Raw genomic sequence first — 19,587 nt, 5'->3', positions numbered from 1 at the left:
CGCGGGGCGGCACGGTGTGCCCGAGGCCGGGGGCCACGCAGCGGAGGGCGCGCGCCTGCTCCTGCGCGCCCCAGCCCCAGCCGCTGGACCGAGGACCCTTGCCTCCCCACGCCCGCCCGGCCGCTGGCGTTAACGCGGGGGCGTTTGCGCCTCCATCTTCTCCCTCTCCACCCCACAGGTGCTCCGACCCTCGGACCACGGAGTTCCTGGCCGGGGGAGGGAGGGGCTGAGGACTGGACAGGGAGAACCTGAGGCTGCAGAATCTAAGGTTCGGTTACTTGTCGGCCTGGTGCCGAAGGTGCAGTGCTGCTCAGGGACGGGCAGCAGTTGTCTTTAAAACCAACCGATGACAGAGGCTGACAGGTGGATCTGAAGAACCCTTCTGGGCTTCCTCCTTGTTGGAGGACGAGGCTCAGCATCGTGTGTGTGTGTGTGTGTGTGTGTGTGTGTGTGTGTGTGTGTGTGTGTGTGTGTGTGTGTGTGTGTGTGGTGTGGTGTGTGTGTGTGTGTGTGTGTGTGTGTGTGTGTGTGTGTGTGTGTGTGTGTGTGTGTTAGGAATGTTGTTTTCTTAAGAAAAGGCTCCCAGTCCTGACCACATCAAATTACTCTGCTGCCTGCTGAGACATCCCTGTGGGAGTCTGCATCCCAATCAGCTTCCAGCTGCTGCTCCAGGAAAGCAGCAGAAGACAGCTCAGTGCTTGGGCCCCTGCGTCTCACGTGGGACACCCAGATGCGGTTCCTGCCTCCTGACATCAACCTGGCCTGCTCCGGCCAGCAGGACTGTTTGGGAAGTGAACCTGCTGAAAGAAGAGCTCTCTTGCTTTCACTCTCCCTCTACCTTGAAACTCTGCCTTTCAGATACGTAAATCTTGGGGGAAAAGGAAGTTAAAAAAAAAAAAAAAAACCCTGTAAGGCAGGGCTGTCTCCTGGCAGGATGGACATTTGCAAGGGACCCCTCTTTTTTCCTGGGATGCTGTCTTGGGCATCCCTGAGATGGTGCAGCAACATCTCTGGCCTATATTCCAGTTGCAAGCCCAGAGTCCCATTCCTCTTTGTCTTGACAACCAACAATGTTTCCAGACTTTGCCAAATAATGCTCAAGGGGCCAGTTTGCCGCACTCAGAAACCACACTGCCTTAAAGTGATGCTCAAACCACTGTCTGGCCTTTCTCATTCACTGTGTACCCCAGCTATGACAAAGTCCTGAGTTTTCATCAAATGTGGACAGATCTGGATAAAACTCGTCCGAATTCATCATTCCCAAAATGATTTGCAACCATTACACCATTATAGGTCCTCCCCATTGTGCCCGGATGTGCTCATCTACGCTGCGGAGATAAAAATAGCTTCTCTGGGTGCACTCATTATACAGGGTTTTTTCCATGCCCACCCAGCTTTCTGGAGCAGAGAAGGCTGGAGACCAACCCAGGAGATTGGCCTGGGCTCCGGGTCCTCTCAGCAAGGACCCTTGCACCTGCAAAGTCTCCCCCGCAGCCCTGAGTGAACATCCTTTCCTCCACCCAGCTTTTTCAAAGATATTTTGGACTTTCAGTAAAGAAACCCATTTCCACATTCATTGGGCGATCTCAGACTGGCCCAGTGGAGGGTGCGGTCCCCGTGGCCACAGCCCATCAGGTGCATTAGTTAGAGCAGCTGTGTGGAAGGCACTTCACCATGCCATACACTGAATGCATCGCTACATCAGAAAGGGACAGGAGTGCTTGCCTCACGAAGTCCTCTTCTCAGAAAGCTAATTAACAGAGTACTAGTTGGAGCAACTGTTATAAATGTTATTAAAAGCAATCAGAAAATAAGAACCCCTAAATGGCCGTTCCATTTAGGAAAATGGAAAAATCACTATACTCATTGACATAATTGCTCTTCTAGAAGAAAGGTCCAAATGATGCTGGCCCTCGGGAGCTCTGCATGTGAAAGTGGAAGGCTTCCTTTCCGCATTTACATTCAAGAAGTTAGCTTGCACAGTATTGATTAATATGTTAATATACTGCAAAAGCAAACTCGGATATCTCAGTGGACCAGCACAACAAAAGCACCGTTCTCACGCCCTGCCCACCATGACAGCTACATCAGCTAGCTGCTGAGCCGGGATTTCTGTTTCAGATTGCCGCAGCCTCTCTCATTTCTCCTTCCCCTTCGTGTTCTCCTGGCCCCCGACCTTCTCATCATGTGAGTGTACCTGGACTCAATGCTCACACTCACCCTCAGGAACCTTGACAGGAAATACTGTTCAGGTACCGCTGACTTCCAAAGGGATATTATCAGGATTCAGAACATAGCTGGAACGACACAGGTCAAGCAGGTTGTCTGGGATCTGTTTTCTCTAACAGGAAACACAAAAGCTGACATCGGAACGGTGAAACAGACATTCCAGGCAGAGATTCTTCATACCAAGTCCCGTCTGCTTGAGCAACGGTGAGGATGGAACAGGACTGGGGCGAGATGTCACAGGAGGCATGAACAATGCTGACAGCACGCAGAGCCTGGAAGGACACCGAAGGGATGCGCTTTAATCTCGGGGAATCATTTCATTAGGGAAATGACAGAAAATGGTTTCTGAAAAGTCTATCATGTAGAGAATGAAATGTAGGGGTCAATTAAAAAAAAGGAAAAGCAAGACCTGCTTGGTTTTCAATTATAGCAAAGCAGGCAAGAAGAGATGGAAGACCGTGTAGGGCCGTGGGTGTCAGCCGTGATCTGGCTCCTGCACATGTTTTGTACTTAAAGGCAATTTCTTTCATTTTCTTTCTTTCTTTCTTTTTTTTCTTTCTTTCTTTCTTTCTTTCTTTCTTTCTTTCTTTCTTTCTTTCTTTCTTTTTTTCTTTCTTTCTTTTTTTCTTTCCTTCCTTCCTTCCTTCCTTCCTTCCTTCCTTCCTTCCTTCCTCTCTTTCTCTTTCTTCAAGATTTATTTATTTTTATTGGAAAGGAAGACTTACAGAGAGAAGGAGTCACAGATAGATCTTCCATTTGCTGTTTCACTCCCCAAATAACTGTGACAGCCCAAGCTGAGCTGATCCTAAGCCAGGAGCCAGGAGCTTCTTCAGGACTCCGACTTTGGGCCATCCTCCTTTGCCTTCCCAGGCCAAAAACATGGGACCTGGTTGGGAAGTGGAGCAGCTGGGACATAAGCTGGCATCCATATGGTATCTCAGTACTTGCAGGTTGTAGATTAGTCAATTGAGCCAATTCACTGACCAAGGACTATTTATTTTTAAGATTTATTTTTCATTTGAAAGCCAGAATTACAGAGAGAGGGAGGTTGGAGAAGTATGAGGGAGCGATCTTTCGATTGCTGGTTCATTCTCCAAATGCTGCACAGCCAGAGCTGGACCTACCTGAAGCCAGGAGCCAGAAGCCTCTTCTGGGTCTGCTATGTGGGTGCAAGGGATCAGGAACTTTGGTCCTTCTCTGCTGCTGGATCAGAACTATAGCAGCTGGGACATGAATTGGTGCCGTAAGGGAGGCTGGCAGGGGCTTAGCTTACTATGCCACAGTGTCAGTGCTCAAAATCTCTTGAATTTTACAACGGAGTATGGATTGCTACTAGAATCTGACAAAGAGTCCAAGGATGGGGTTAAACTCACAACAGGGCATAGGCTAGTTCCTTACAACAAAAATGATTTTGTTCAAAACGCTGATGGCATCAGGTTGAGAAAATCTGCTCTAGGACATCAGTACCCCACATCACAATGAGTGAATGAATGTGTTCTCATCTCGAAAGCAAAGGGAACAGGAGGACGTGCTACAGATGTGGAAGATCTGGAAACGGCAGAGATCCACAATGATCCCCTGGCTTGGAGCCTGTGTCTCCGAGAAGCCGCTGGCACCACTCCTGAGGTAACAAAAGCCAAGAGCAGGAACACATGGGGATGGAAATCAGGAACTGTGTCCCAGCCATGTGAAGTGTGAAGTGGTTATAAGGCATCCAAAAGAGTTACTCGCTAGGGGTTATATGCATGAATCTGAAATTCATAGGAGTGTAGTCTCAAGATCCACATATAAAACAAATCATCACTCACAAGATATTTATACATGTTAATGTATGGGTTTCCATTTTATATAAAAGGCAGAGGGTGACAAAAAAAAAACACAGAGGGAAGGGGACAGGGAGAGTAAGTAAGCAAGCACACGATAGCGTCCACCTGCTCCTACACTCCGCAAGTGCCTGCAGGAGCCCAGGCTGCACCAGGCTGCACCAGGCTGCAGCCAGGATCTGGAAACTGGGTCCAGGAGCATAAGCAGTATTCTTTAGGAAATGCATCAACAGGACGAGGAGCCTGGAAACGGAGCTGAGACCTGAGGCCAGGCAGTGCAACCTGGCATATGGACACTGCAAGGAGCGCCTTTGCCATGGGGCCAAACATTCGCCCCATGGCGAAGACATTTAAATGGTTAAGGCTAGATGGGATCTCTGAGAGGGAGACTGTAACCCGAACAAAAATAGGGCCTATGACAGAGAGCTCCGGAGGAAGTGAAAGCAGGAACAACACAGAGAAGGAATCCGTGGCCAGGGAGGAGAAATACCCACATGGCTCCAGACTGACCCAAACTAAAACGTGTAAATAACTTTAGACCTACAAATGCATATGTTTCATATGTTCAATGCGATGGAAAGAAAGAATGGCCAACTCTAACGGACACTGCAGAGATATCAAGTACAATGAGCATGCCCATAGGTAATGCCAGCATAAAGGCAATTCCAGTGGGGCACGGGACACGAAAGCCTGGCTTTATTGAGCTCAAACACATTGCGAGTGAAAAATGAGTCAATCTGTTACATGAAGAAGCACGTGGGTTTGGGAAAGTGTCATTAAAGACAAGAAATATGAGAACTGCTGGGTTATCATTCTGTACTGAGCACAATGAACAAGAAAAAAGGAGAGATTGATGGCCCATTGGGAGAAAGGGAAATGGACAGAATCCTGCCCTGGAATGATGAGAAGAGCGGCATTCCGAGCACAGAGGAGGCTCTTCCGGCCATAAGGACACTTGCTCCACCAAAAATCAGAAAGGAAAAGAGGGAAGAGCACGTGCTAGTTAGTTCATTATTATGTAAATCATGTTCCTGTTCATGTAATTTCAGCTATTTTAAATACCTGCTGTCCTTTCTCAACATAGTTTCCATCTACGTTACTATAATAAGTGGAATAATAATTTTGACTTTTTCATCCTTCCTCAGTCTTAGCATCTTTACAAAGAACATACTTTCGAAATTCTATTTCAGGACACACTCTCTCTCTCTCTCTCTCTCTCTTTTTTCATTTGAGGAGAAAAAGGTGTTTCTAATCGGTTATGTTTTGTGTTTCAGAATTTCCTTGTATCCCCTCAGGAAGTGTCTGTCAAGGCCTGAGTCTTCCCAGACCCAACACTCCCATCATGAGAACAATTTATCTGAAGATTTCCAGAGCAGACACCCCGGGACAGTCGGGTACCATCGGGGCTCTCCGCCTGCCTCTCTGCTCGCGGCTCAGCCAGGCTGGCTCGGAAGCCTTCCTGGCACTGCTGCTGTCCCCAGCACCTGCCATTCTCTGTCAGGTGGCATACAGGCACTTCCTCAGCAGGTCTCATTTCCTGAAGATGAGGAGATGATAAAAATAGCTCGCCTCCTCTTCTCTCCTTCAGAGAGTACTTCAAAAGTTTCAGAAAAACAGAATTGGGATGTTTACTTTGGAGCAAAACCATTTTGAAATCTGTGTATATTTTTCCGTAATTTTCTGTGTGAACATGTAAGGCTGTTTCTCAAGCTTTTCCCAGTCTTCTACCTTAATTCTCACTTGTCCTTATTTACTGTCTTGGTCTTATTCAGGATTAATGTTTTCGGTAACTATTGCTTAAAATGAACACAAAGCATGTAGGCGGAGCTGTCTGAATGACGACTTGCAGTAATTTTAGTATGTGTTAAAGAACATAAACTCCGTGAACAGTTGTTGAACAAATAAATGATCATTTACATTTGATTTATTTTCTCTTTCACATTTTTGTATTGTGTGTTTGAGTAATTTGAAGCGTTTCTTCTTCTCAAGGAGAATATAGATGCATCTTATTGCAGTCGAGGAACTCCAAACCTTAATTATTGGTGATACGAAGCTATCTGTATACATTGCACTAGTTAGAAACACTCTTAATTTGCAAGAAAAAGGATGTCTGACAAATACAAGTGTATAATTTGCACATAATCAAAAGTCCCAAGGACAGTGGTGGCTACAGTGGGCCAGGGACTAAATAGTGTCATAAACTAAGACTGGCATCTTTTTTTTTCTTTTCCTAATAACAAAAATCCTTCTTCTCAGGTCCCTAGGCACCCATGCAGCTGTGATCATCACAAAATTGTACTGACAAACTCAGAGTGAGAGCCACACTGGGGGGAGGGCATTTTCTCTGTGCTCTTGCCCATCTTCCTGTGTTCAAATCCGTCTCTGCCGTCCCTTACCGGACACCTGCGGCTGCCTGTGGGACACTCTTGGATAACCTCCCCATCTCCAGACCCCTGACTGTGTGCCATTTGCAAAGACCCTCTTCCCATCTGAAGCCACACGTACAGAACTTAGGACCAGATCTCCTTGGGAGCTGGGACTCAGCCGATCACAATGCTTTACAGTCACTTGACCACACAAGCCACTGAGCCAAGGACTGCGATTTTTTTCCCTCTTTATCAACAAAATTAAAGGAAGATCCAGATAAGGCTGTAAGGACACACACACACACACACACACACACACACACACACACACACACACACACACACACACGATCAAGCAGCCACTAGGCGGCAGTATCTAGATTTGAATTCAGGGATCCCAAGCCAACCTTAAATACAAGCTGCTGCTGGAAAGAGATGAAAAACCAACGCATATGGAAGAATTTGCCACACAATGTGCCAAGATAGACGTCAAATGCGAAGAGGATTTTCCTTTAAAGGCAGTCCTCGCAGGCTATGGGAATTCCTCACTGTCTCCTCTTTGGCAGGCATCCTTGTTTTATCACATCCTACATCCTGTATGTACACAGTCACTGTAAGTGCTGGCTTTTAGAGAAACAGGCAGGAGGTGTGCTGTATACACTGCTCAGGGCTGAAAGCATCTGCCGAACGCATGGACTTCTAACCAATCCATCATGGTTGGCCATGAGCAGTAAACGAGCCTTTCTAGATATTCCTTATCATTTTTGTTTTAAACACAGACCCCCAAAGGACAGCTTGCTAAACTCCAGTACCCATGATACTGCAGCCAGTTAGAAACTTCTACAACCATGGGCTCCCAGGGAAGGGTTTTCTATACCAAGCATCTCACAGCACCAAACTCCAGGGAACGCATCCATCTCTACCTCTTACCCAGGTAAGATTGTTTCTGTCAATCAGGACACTTTGTAAGCATGTTCCTGACAACTTGAGAGATTTCTATCCTTTTCCAGTCCTACATTCCTCACTGCTCTCCTTAAACAGTCCCCCCCGCCACTCTCCCCCATAAACCACTTTCACAATTGTTCTTCTCATCACATTCTTAGGGTTGGGTCACTTGGCCGGAAGCTCAGACTCTGCTTCTGTGTGACTCTCCTGGGACTCAGCCTGAAGCTGCCACATCAGTGCTAGGATAGTGCAGACATTGCTATTCAAAGACTAACGCCGTACCAACATACACAAACACACAAAATACATGCTACTGAAATGAGTCAATGGTTCACCATCTCTGGTGAACATGTCAATTAAGACAATAGGGTTTTTTTTTTTTTACAAAGTAATTGAACATTTTGTCCCAAGAATCTAAAATATTCATATTTAATTCTGTATTACTCCATAGGATCTAGGGTAAGCTAATACACTACAACTGACCCGCTCATGAAAGTTGGTTGAAACATGTCCCAGGTTTATTTGTCACTCACACAATAGGCCGGGTGACTTTCCTCAGCACAGTGACTCGGAGACCTGGATTCCGTTCCCATCTCTTCATTCTCACACTCCTGCGCATCCGGCAGGCAGAAGGAGAGCTGGGAACACATGTTTGTCTATCAAGCTTTCATCCGAAGATAACACCCTTTGCTTTCCCTCACCTGTCACAGAACACTTCAGCATCTGCCTGACTGCTTGGGGACGAGCCCGTGCTGTCCAGGTGTCTGTCCCCAGGCCAAAGGAACTGATCTGGACTTTCCTGGATACCAGATGCAAGCCAGGGTGCAGTGATAACATCGACTCAGTCGTACAGGCGCGCACGCACCAGGGACCTGCAGGCCGACACAGGCCTGAAAGCTGTCTTCGTTCCACCCAAACTGGGGCTCTGACCAAACTGCAACCCCGCCCCAGTTCCAGCTCATCTCCTCAAGAGTCTTGGAGGAGATGATATGAGTTCTTGTATTTAGGTCATCTATTAAGGAATTCACTATATAGCAGTCATTGAGTAAGTAGTTGCTATTTTATCATTGCCATTTTAACATTGTGTGTACAAATACATCTATTACAGCTATTCATGATGAACCAGAATAAAAACACAAGACTCAGGGAACTGTGCCATATGCATCCAGTGAAATAAGACAGATTCATCCAAGAGTGACCTTTGCAAAGGCTATATCATTAATGAGGTTAAAACAAAAACTTAGTAATCATGTGGGGTTTTTCACCTTTGGGAAGTTTGGTTCTTCACTGGTTGAGTCTTTAGTGGCTATTTCACTGCTGTTCTGCTTGACTCCTTGTTTTGTTTTTATCCCAAGACTTCCTTCAGTTGACAAGATTTAACAAATATCGCTGAAATCCCATTTACAATCCAAGATCACACCATTCCCTTTATCCTAAAGGAAACTGTCTCCCAAATCTGTCTATAGACTTCCTTCCTGATCAGGTCTGTACTCCATGTAAATATCCTTGCATTAAAACATCTGATTATCTAGAAGTTTAAAAATTTTATCAGTGGTATCCACCTTTTAGGTTTTTCATAAAATACTGGATGTCTGATATACATCAAAACTGATTCTATAGATCTAGTTTATTGAAGTTTCATAAAATATTGAATAGGTAGAACCGAATCCACTTACATTCATTTATATATTCACCCTAGATGGATGTAAAGTGATATGCATTTCTTCCTACTCCAAAGAAATACTGCAAAGAGCAAGCGTTCATGTGCCTCCCTGCGAAAATATGTGATGTGCTCCTTAGCGCTATTTATGAGAAATGGATAATACTTGGGTTTTTGAAACTTGTCGAATTGAGTTGGCCCAGTCAGCTTGATCCCTCTGTCACAGTCATTCAGCTTTGCGCCTATGCCTGTCAGGATTCTGCAGAAGTACAATGCCCAGCAAAAGGATGCTGGCCTGGAGCTCGGAGATGACACGTCCCTCCACAACAGACACAGTGAAGTCTGACAATGGATGCCTGAAGACGGACACTCCATCTCCAAATGGTAATGCAGCTCCTTCAACATCAATTTCCTCCAGACGAGGCCAAACAATTCCCTGACAGCAGGGCAGACATTTCTGGAGCTGAGCACCCCCTCTTCCCTCTGACTTGAGTCTCCACACCTGCTTCATAGAGTCCAGGCCCCAGGTCTCCTCGAACCCCTGACAGATCAACAATGCAAGGCAGGATCAATGCAATGTCCCCGTACAGATGAGACCTTCCCCCAAATCCCAAAAGACTGTCAATGCGGAGATCACCAGGGCCCTTGGCTCTACGGAAGGCTCAGAGCATTGTACAACATTCCAGCCATAGGGAACTCACTCCTGATGTAAATGTTCCTAGCCAGCGGAGATATGCCCCGGTAAGGGTCTGCTAGACTGTAACCCGCACTGCCCACATTGTGGTAGCCTTCAGTCTGCAGCTGGCCTGCTAGCCCACAGCTCCCCTGCAGCATTTGGTAGCCACTGGACCCTACTTGACCCACTTCCCTCCTGCCCCTTTGCAGGGCATGTTAGTAAATCTAACTCAGCTTAAAAAAATTATAAATAAACAAAACTTGCCAAATCATTCTATTTGAGTTGATATCCCGGTGGGAATACATGGGGTTTTCATTTCTATATCTTTTTGCTAGTTCTTTTAAACGTGTTCTTTTTTTTTCTTTTTACATATTTTTTCCTTTTTATTATTTATCATATTCTTATCATTTTATGATACTTTTCCATAAGCCCTGGGATTGCCCCTACCTCCTTCCTAAGTCCCTTCCCCTACTGAGTTCCCCCATATCATTACAACAGTATAGCTCCCCATAAAGTCATAAGTCTATCATTGCAGGCATGGACAACGGCAGAGTCCAGCATCCGTTGTCAAGATAACACGTTCCTTTATTGCCAATGTTATGTCTCTCAGTGACTTTAATTCTCCTTTCACTGATTCTGAAGTTACACACTTTGTATGTTTATTGGACATTTGTTAGTATGTCCAATAATTTGTTAACATGTAATTGCATGTTGACTTATTTGGTTTCTTTTTTTTAAATGGCTCTACATATAGATATATTCTTACAAGTAAAATCATTTTAAGATATGCTATTGTATATTTTCTGTCCTGACGGGTTGTTTAACAAATGATATTTAAAAAGAAAATATACACTCACCCTCCTGGGAAGCCACAATTCTTCCCAGGTTGCTTTTACAGTGATTACAACGTGTGTTTCGGCACAGGGCTTCGAGCATCAGTGCCTACTCTGCACAGACCACAGACAAGGCACCAGACCTCCAGTTCACCTTCTCTGTAGCTAAAGACAACACACACTACAGATGCTGCCAACCATCAAGGATTTCCATATTGCTCATCCATGCTTAAATATCTGCTAATTTAGACAATGGCTGCAGTCCATCAGTTAATAGTATTTGCAACCAAAACATATGGCCAGTACTTGGAAGTCCAGTCATTAGCTAATGTGAGTCATTTCCAGATGACACAGAGATAATTCATATTGTCAAGACAAATTCTCTCTGAGTATATGACATCTTGCAGGGTTGACCTTAATAAAAGCTACTGGGAACGCCTGTGTATTGATTACTAAGGGGCTCTGCAAAAAACATACTCCCCCATCACTAATAATGAAACACAGACTCAAACACACACCCAAGCATCAGACTGCTAAAGGGGAAAGGAGAAGAAAGAGAGAGAAAAGGAAGAGTGCAGACACAAACTCTGCATTAGTCAGAAGGGCTGCTAGCTTACATTATCATAAAACACAATCTCCAACTGTAATGGCTCAACCCAATTAAAACAAACAAACAAACAAAACACTTGTGCTGCTTATGGGATATAGTGAGTTTGGGTCAGAGGGGGCTCCATGCAGTATGGTCAGTGAGGAGTTGGAAAGCTTCCCCAATCATCAGAACTTCTTCCCCACACAGATAGATATCAGTTCTGAGCACACCTGCTTGGCTAAGGCCAATTTCACGGTCAGTTACAGCTTAAGAGGGAGTTGATGTGCCTTCCAGGGCAGTCCTGAAAAGGAACAAACAGGATATGCTTAGTAATAGCATAGTGGCTGCTATGTGGGTTGCGTTGGTTTATTCTATCCCTCATACAGAACACATGTATCCTAAAGAAAGGACCTCCCCCGCACCACCCTGCTCTGCCAATCTTACTCTCCCGTGCCTTTAAGCTCCATGTTGTAGACTGTTGTGCCACAGTAGTGAAAGATCAAAACCAACAAATGTGACTAGGAAAAAGATATTCTTTAAAGTTATTTGCACTCATAAGAGGGCATTAATGTCAGAACGTTCAAAAAAATACAGAACACTTTCTAGGCAACTTGCACAATACAACTGGCAATTAGAACACACAGTGTTTTTAGGGCTAAGCACTCAGATGTACTAACCACAGTTGTGCAGGTGTAACAGCTATGAACAGACAAATCCTATCTATGAAAGAAGGGTAAGACACAGAGTGAATACATGTGACGCCCGATGGCTGGGACTCAAGCCAGCCGGCTTCACCACTGCCATTATCCAAGCTGGCACAACTGGCAACCCCAGCCTTCGTATGAGCGAGGCAGACATTCAATGTTTACACCTGACGTCAGTGTTGCAATCTAGCAGTTCTGTGGATTCAAACCAAACTCAACAACCATGACATGAATTAGTCTCTACAGATCCCCAAATTAGTACTTCCCATGTTGGAAATAACACCATGATATCGTATGTAGCATAATTATTTGTAAGAAATCAGTGCTGGTAGCTTAAAATAGTGGAGGAAAAACTCTAAAATATGGAGAAGTTTTGATATGCAAAAGGGAATGGTTATATTCTACTGCACAGACTAGTCCATCAGAGCTGGCAGACTGCCACACTATCAGACTGCATTTCAAAGCCTGCAGTGCAATGAAGGGCTGCCCTTTCTGAGCGCATGGTTCTCCACGGAGCATCTGGTCACCCTCATGTTCTCTGCTGCGCAGTTCTTTTAGATGTCCTGTCAGGACTCACACAGTCTCATCCGCGTTCCCTATTCAATTCTCCCATCTCCGTGTCATGCCGTGTTAGCTGCACAGAAGTCCCTTCCGTATCTACTCACTCACAGACCACAGCTTCATCAGTCCTAACACGGCTTCTCAAACAGCAGCACCTTTCCTCAAGTGCTTTCTCATCCTGCTGTGCACGTAGTTCTCTCGGTCACTCTGCTGGCCACTTCAGGCACATCAAGCTTTCCTTCAGTAAAATCCCCTGGCAGTTCACCCACTGCAACAAATGTCAGCGCAGACAGAGGCATGTGAAAACCAAAGCTTTCTTGTTGCCAGATTTCATGGTTACTGGACTCACAAAATTGAACTTTTCTCCCTCTTCCATAGCCTTTCCTCCCACCCCTTAACCTGAGAACTGTGGTGTCAGGGATTTCAGCTTTCAGCATTTCAACACTTCCGGGGTTGTGATTCCGGGACTTCCGGCTCTGGGATTTGGGTTTTCTGAGGTTTCACACTTGTGCCCTTCAGAGTTGTGACTAGGCATCACAAATTTTTAGACCTGAACGTTTTCTTTAAATTTGACTGTTTTTAACTCATCAATTTTGGTCATGGAAACCGGGAAATAAATAAAATGATAAAAAGTAATTTATTCATTAAATATTTTCTTTGGGTCATTCATGTGGTTATGCCTTTTTCTATCAGTAAAAGCTAAACTATATTTGGGAGCCATTTGTTTCTCTCCGGAAAATATTCATGTGAACTCCAAAGATTGGTATGAATGGAAAATACATCATTATATATGAAGACTTTAAAAATAAAGAATACAGAAATCAAAACATGTTATTATATGTTATAAAATACTTCAGAACTTGCATGTGTAGCATTATAATACAAAATTTTTTTTCTTCTCAGCAGGTTAACTGCAAATATAAGAAGGCTATTTTGCTAATAGTTTGCTAAGATTTTTTGCTACTTTAAATATTTATTTAAGGTTATGTTTCTTTTTCTTTCCGATAAAAAGTAAGCAATGTTTTGGGGGAATAATATTTTTAAAGATTTATTTTATTTTTATTTTAAAGAGTTACAGAAAGGGTCCTGGCACAGTAGCCTAGATCTCATATAGGCACTGGTACTAATCCCAGTAGCCCTACTTCCCATCCAGCTCCCTGTCTGTGGCCCGGGAAAGCAGTCAAGGACAACCCAAAGCCTTGGGACCCTGCACCTGCGTGGGAGACCCGGAAGAGGCTCCTGGCTCCTGGCTTAGGATTGGCTCAGCACCAACAATTGCAGCCACTTGGGGAGTGAATTATCAGATGGAAGATCTTCCCCTCTCTTCTCTTTGTATATCTGCCTTTCCAATAAAAAAATAATAATAAATCTTACAAAAAAAAGAGTTACAAAGAAATACAGAAAAGGAAAGACAGAGAGAGATCTTCAGTCTACTGGTTCCCTCCCCAAATGGTTGCAGCAGCTAGAACTGGATTGGTCCAAAAGCTGGGAGACAGGAGCTTCTTTCAGATCTCCTACAAGGGGTGCAAGGACTCAGGGCGTTGGCACCATCTCTGCTGCTTTCCCAGGCCATGGGCAGGGAGCTGAACTGGAAATGCAGCATCTGGGACTTGAACCCATATGGGAAGCTGGTGTTACAGGTAGAGGACCTGCTGGAGCATCATGCAGGCTCCCAAAATGAGTAGAACACCTGCACCTCTCTATGAACACACACACACACTCACACACACACACACACACACACACACACACACACACACACACACACTCACACACACGAGACAAATGTTTTCTCAGATTCTGGGCTTGAATTTTCATTTTCTTACTGATGGATTTAGAAACAACAGGTCTTACTCTTAATTTAATTAGAAATATTAATACCTTCCTTCATAGTAGGCTTTGCTTAAAATGTTCATATCCTCAGTTCAAGATTTTCTCATCTTTTAAGATCGTTGCTGTGAAACAATATGATAGCATCCTCAATATTCCCAGCTGAATACTAAGTCTTTAGTTATTGATGTAAGTTACTTTGCAAAAGAATACTCAGCTTTACTATTTCTTTTTGGAGGACTTTAAGTAATTTGTAATCTTCTAGAAGTTCAACATACCTTTAACTAGATTTCTGGAAGGAAAAAAAAAATGATAAGGGATGGTACAGAAGGAGCTTATGAGCCGATTACAGCTGGGAATCTCCCCAAACTGATGAGGCTTCAATCCAAACAAAATTAAATTCCAGTCAAGACACAGTCTATATTAAATTAAAATAAATGGAAAGAGGATAAAGGGAGCCCCAAAGGCAGAAAAAAAAGTCTTCCATGAGGTAGTTTAGGCTAGTTTTTCTCAGAGCAAAGACTGGTCCTAATTACTGAATTGGCTGCCACCAACAAAGATAATTCCTTTCCTATTTGATTTTTATAATTACTGATTTATTTGAAAGGTAGAATTACACACACACACTCTCTCTCTCCAAAGAGCTTCATTAGCTAGAGCAGAGCCACACTGCAGCCAGAGCCAGCAGCTTCTTCCAGGTCTCCCATGAGATGGAGGGGCCCAAGGACTTGAGCCTTCCTCTGCTGCTTTCCCAGGCCACAAGCAGGGAGCTGGATCAGAAGTAGAGCAGCCGGGACTTAAACTGGCGCTCAGTAGAGTGTTGCCCCTCTTACCTGATTTTAAACCTGAACAAAGGTTATCATTTTGCTCCTCTCAAACCTGGTTAAAATGGTTTCTCTGATTACTTAAGCTTCTTAAAAATAAGAGTTCTAGTAAAACTATATCAAATTCTCATTAAAAGTCTGACTCCTGAAATCACTCATTACCATGATATTTAGCATTTATGAGCAAAAAGCTTAACAGACTCATTCTGGCAATATCTCTGGTCCCAATGACATAAAAAGTCAAATGGGTACACATCTTGTATAAAGATAGATTAATTTCCTTCGACTTAGTTGGCCCTTAGAAAAACAACAGTATTACGAGCCGTGGTATTAGGGATATATGGTGGAAGAATTCAAAATATTTGTAACCTGAAAGATGAAAGAAATAAAAAGAGAGAAATGTATACATATAGATAGATAGGTAAATAGAGAGAGAGAGAGAGAGAGAGAGAGAGAGAGAGAGAGAGAGAGAGAGAGAGAGAAAGAGCAGGGTGAGGTGGTAACATGATGAAGCATGTCAACAAGGTCAACAAGTGCAGAGACACATTCTGCTTTTCCTCATTTTTCCTGACTGACTATGGCTTCTTCAAGCTGTTCCAGAATGGCAGGCAGTTCCCCTACAATGCAATCGTGTTGACTTGGAGGTTCAGATGAATATTCCTGCTGGATCAGCTTTGTAGTTGTTATGCTTAGTTATTCTTGATAGTGAATACAAAGCCAGATGGTAATGTTCTCTACGAGACAGCTAGCAGAACTTAAGGAAGACTTCGTCTGAAATAACCCACAGGAATTCAGCTGCTTTCCTCAGTGTGAATAAGAAATGTGCAATCAGAGGCAGGAAAGGGACACGGTGATTTTATGTTCATACCTCAAGCTTGGCTTCATGCAGTCTTATTTAGAAATGACTTGCGCAGCAAGAAGATTCCCTGACAAAATCAAGTCCTTGGTGACTGGAATGTTGAGTCTGAATTTGTAGCGTAGTGGATACATTTATTGTGAAGGTTCTAGATAAGATAAATGTGCTGTGCACACACTCCACAACACTTAAGAAAAGAGTTTTGCATATAAGACTGGATCTGAATTATAATTATGGAATGGAAGCAATACTGATGTTCCACAAGGCGACATTTTTATTGGTATGGCTGCTGTTAGAATCCAAGGCATCCAGTTTACCCACCAAAGAGAAATCCAGTGGTCAGGCTAGGGAAAATGTACTCAACGTGACAAAAGTCAAAAAGGAGGACATTCCTAAAAGTATGACCCAAAACAACCACAGTAAAGAGAAGTGTTGAGACATACACACAATTCTTTGTATCCATCAACCTTCCTACTTACCCTGGATGTAGACTGCCACCACTCATCCTTGCTTGCCTGAGCCGCACCTGTTGCCACAGCATCCTCTCCCACTTCGGGGTTTAGGCAGACTTGATTGAACTTTAAAATTAACCAAGACTGTGGAGTTGAGTAGTTGAATCCAGATAGTTAGGAATTGTTTATTATTCTATTAAACGAAGAGAACAGATTTAATGTAATGCATAGATGCAATTTTAAAAGTGATGCTTTGCTTCCACTTGCCCTACTTCCCTCTTCGTTTCTTTAAAAATGTTCAGCCAGAGTTTATACCCACTGGCGTTTGCCCTGTGTCAATCTCAGACAAAATATTTCCTTTAGTCCAATTTGCCTCTTATCAGCATACTTAGTATTATAAATGTAGCTGCTCAGACCACAGAACATTAGCTAAGACTAACTGCGGGCCTGGTGATAAAAAATCTTACAACAGGGAATATACCTGGAAACACAGATTTCTGGAAACCTTCCTACAACCTTTTAGGGGTCTCTAGGTTAAGAGCATATACCCCTAATGAAACATAATTATTTGCAACCACCAATGCACAGAAATCTATTAGCAATTTCTTTAAGGGAAGTAAAAAGAAAAATCAAACTAACGCATTTTTTCTGTTAATTTCCTTCTCCCCATCCTACTCCCCACCTTGTACCTCCATCACAACTGCTTCCCTTACTACAAAATTATTTGCAAGTTGAATATTGTTTCCTGCATACAAACCACTGTTTAAGCAAATGGGAGGAATCCTCAGCTCTCAAATGTTGGCATGAGAAGCCCTTGAAGCGTTCATCAGAGCTTTACCCCTCATGGTTCTGACTCCAGAGATGTGGGGAGAAGGCTGAGAAACCATGTCCACATTCCCAAGTGATTGATGATACAACTGACCCAGGAATACAGTGGAGAACAGCGGCCTGGCCAACATGCCTGCTTGGAGCGCCCTCTCGCTGAGACAGTGCCCAAGAAATACAGATGGAGACTTCCCCCAGTTCACCAGACTCTGTGAAAGCTCAGGCCTGCATTTGAATCCCAACCCACGCTTAACTGATCCCCATGCCTGAGAAGGTTCTCGCAGATCCAACAGGGAATCTTGCATAAAAGAAGCCAGGGCAGGTCATTGCAATGGCTATGGAAGTGCCTGATCACAGTTTCAAAAGTTCAGTGCTTCCCACATGCTGACAGGCAGCACAAATGGAAGCGACCCTGATTGACAGCCTGAGCAGGCCAGAAAACACTTGCCTACCATCCAAAAGGGGAGAGTTCCAAGTTTCATCTCAGCACTTGCTAGCTTTCTTCTAGTTACTTGTATGTGTCAGCCAAGTGATGCATTTGTTTCTCACTTATTTATGAGACTGTAATATTTTAATGGTAATATGAAATTTAAAATAATTACTTAATAAAGTGAAATAGTAAGCCAGTGGGATGTTTCCCCTTTGTATTTCAGGCCTGGATTGAGGTTCGGACACTGAGGAAGCTGCAGACGCTTTCTGCAGTGATGTGCTTACATTTTTGCTGGGAAGACATCTCCTAGAACCCAGCTGTCTGATTAAGATTTAGTGACTGGGACAACCTGCCACATATTTCATGGGGACAGCAAGCACTTCTATGCCAGCTTAGCCTACAGAAGTCCAACCCAAGGATGCTAACAGCACTGTGCTATTTCAGGAGGCACCAGAAGGACAAGATGGCTCCTTGTGTCTTCAGCTTGTACAGATCACCTGCATTCCAGTGCCCACTGTACCTGCCTCCCTCATTGCAGCCTAAAACCCAAGGCTTGGCACTTCCCTGCTTTCATGGTTATATGTCAAATTTCCACTCTTCCTCCCTTTCAGAGGGCCCCAGGGACATGTTTATTACAGGATAATGTTTATTCCAGGATAATGCGGCCACCTCAACCTTTTAGTTAATTACACCTGCTAAAGTGGCTTATACATCTAAGGTAGCATATTCACAGATCCTGAGAGATGGGACTGAACCTTAGAGAATCATTAACTTCCACATCAAAGAAAGTTCATCGTAATAGAAAACACACTTACATAGTTTTAGTATACTTTCAGTTTTTGGTAAGACCCAAACAGCTCCTCTACGAAATATGAAGATCTCCTAGAATGAGATACTTACAGTCCCTGGTTCATAACATTTTTAATCGTTGCTTCCAATTTTCCAACATGGCAATTTCTTCCTTATAGCAGCTAGGTCAAATTATTGTTATTTTGAGATTAGCTGAAATAAGAGATTAAAGAAAGAAAAAATGATTGGGCAGTCTATTTTGACAATGTGTGATATTGTCCACAAAATTCTTGCATTTTCACTTAAGTATAAAATCAGAGTGCAACCATGAATGAGAAATCCACAATTTTACAGAAATACTGTCCACAGCCAAGCATTGTGGGCTTTAGACGACTCCAAACTTGAGAGGAGTGTTTAAGATATTAATTGTAGTGCAATCTGTGAAAAAAGCAATAACATCAACTCATTAACAAATTATTTTTAAAATGTTTATGTGCCAGTTACTGTGCTAGACAATAAATATACACCATTGGAAATATATTCTACCTTCTTTCCTCTATTTAAAAAAAATTTTAGACTTATTTATAACTTCGAAGCAAATCGTAAAGCAATTATAATAAAAGAATTAATCTTGAAACTCAATTTGAATAATGGTGTCATAGTTTTTCTGAGTTATTATATCTGATTATACAGATTTAATTGCCAAAAATTCACTTTCCTCAGTTTGTTTATTATCATATAGCTCATGCATATTTATGATCTAAGCCATCTGCTTTTCAAAATGTTCAAGCAGCACTCTCAGCAATATTTAGAATGATTTTTCTTTTAATTGTTCTTATATACCTCCCAAAAGTCTATGAGCTGTAACTATTAATAAATTTAAGTTTGTTATTTTAAAATAAACTTTGATATGCTAACTAATATATAAGCAGTATAAAATTAGAAATTTCTATTATAGATGCAAGTTAATTCAATGTATTTATTTTTTCAATATATTTTTATTTTGAATTATGTGGTATAATTTCATATAGGTTGGGAATCCCCCACAAACTCCCACCCCTGACAGATTTTTCCCATTATACTACAATAATATAGTTCTTCATAAGAAATCATAATTCTATCAGTCTCTTATTTAAGTGTACCCCAACATTGTTGGTACGGACAATGTCAGACAGTCCAGCATCCCATTGTCTAC

This window comes from Ochotona curzoniae, unplaced genomic scaffold (assembly GCF_017591425.1).
Source record: "Ochotona curzoniae isolate NIBS_2020 unplaced genomic scaffold, NIBS_Ocur_1.0 contig_1, whole genome shotgun sequence".
NCBI classification, from domain to species: Eukaryota; Metazoa; Chordata; class Mammalia; order Lagomorpha; family Ochotonidae; genus Ochotona; species Ochotona curzoniae.
The sequence above is the reverse complement of the archived record's forward strand: the minus strand, read 5'-3'. Positions refer to the sequence as shown.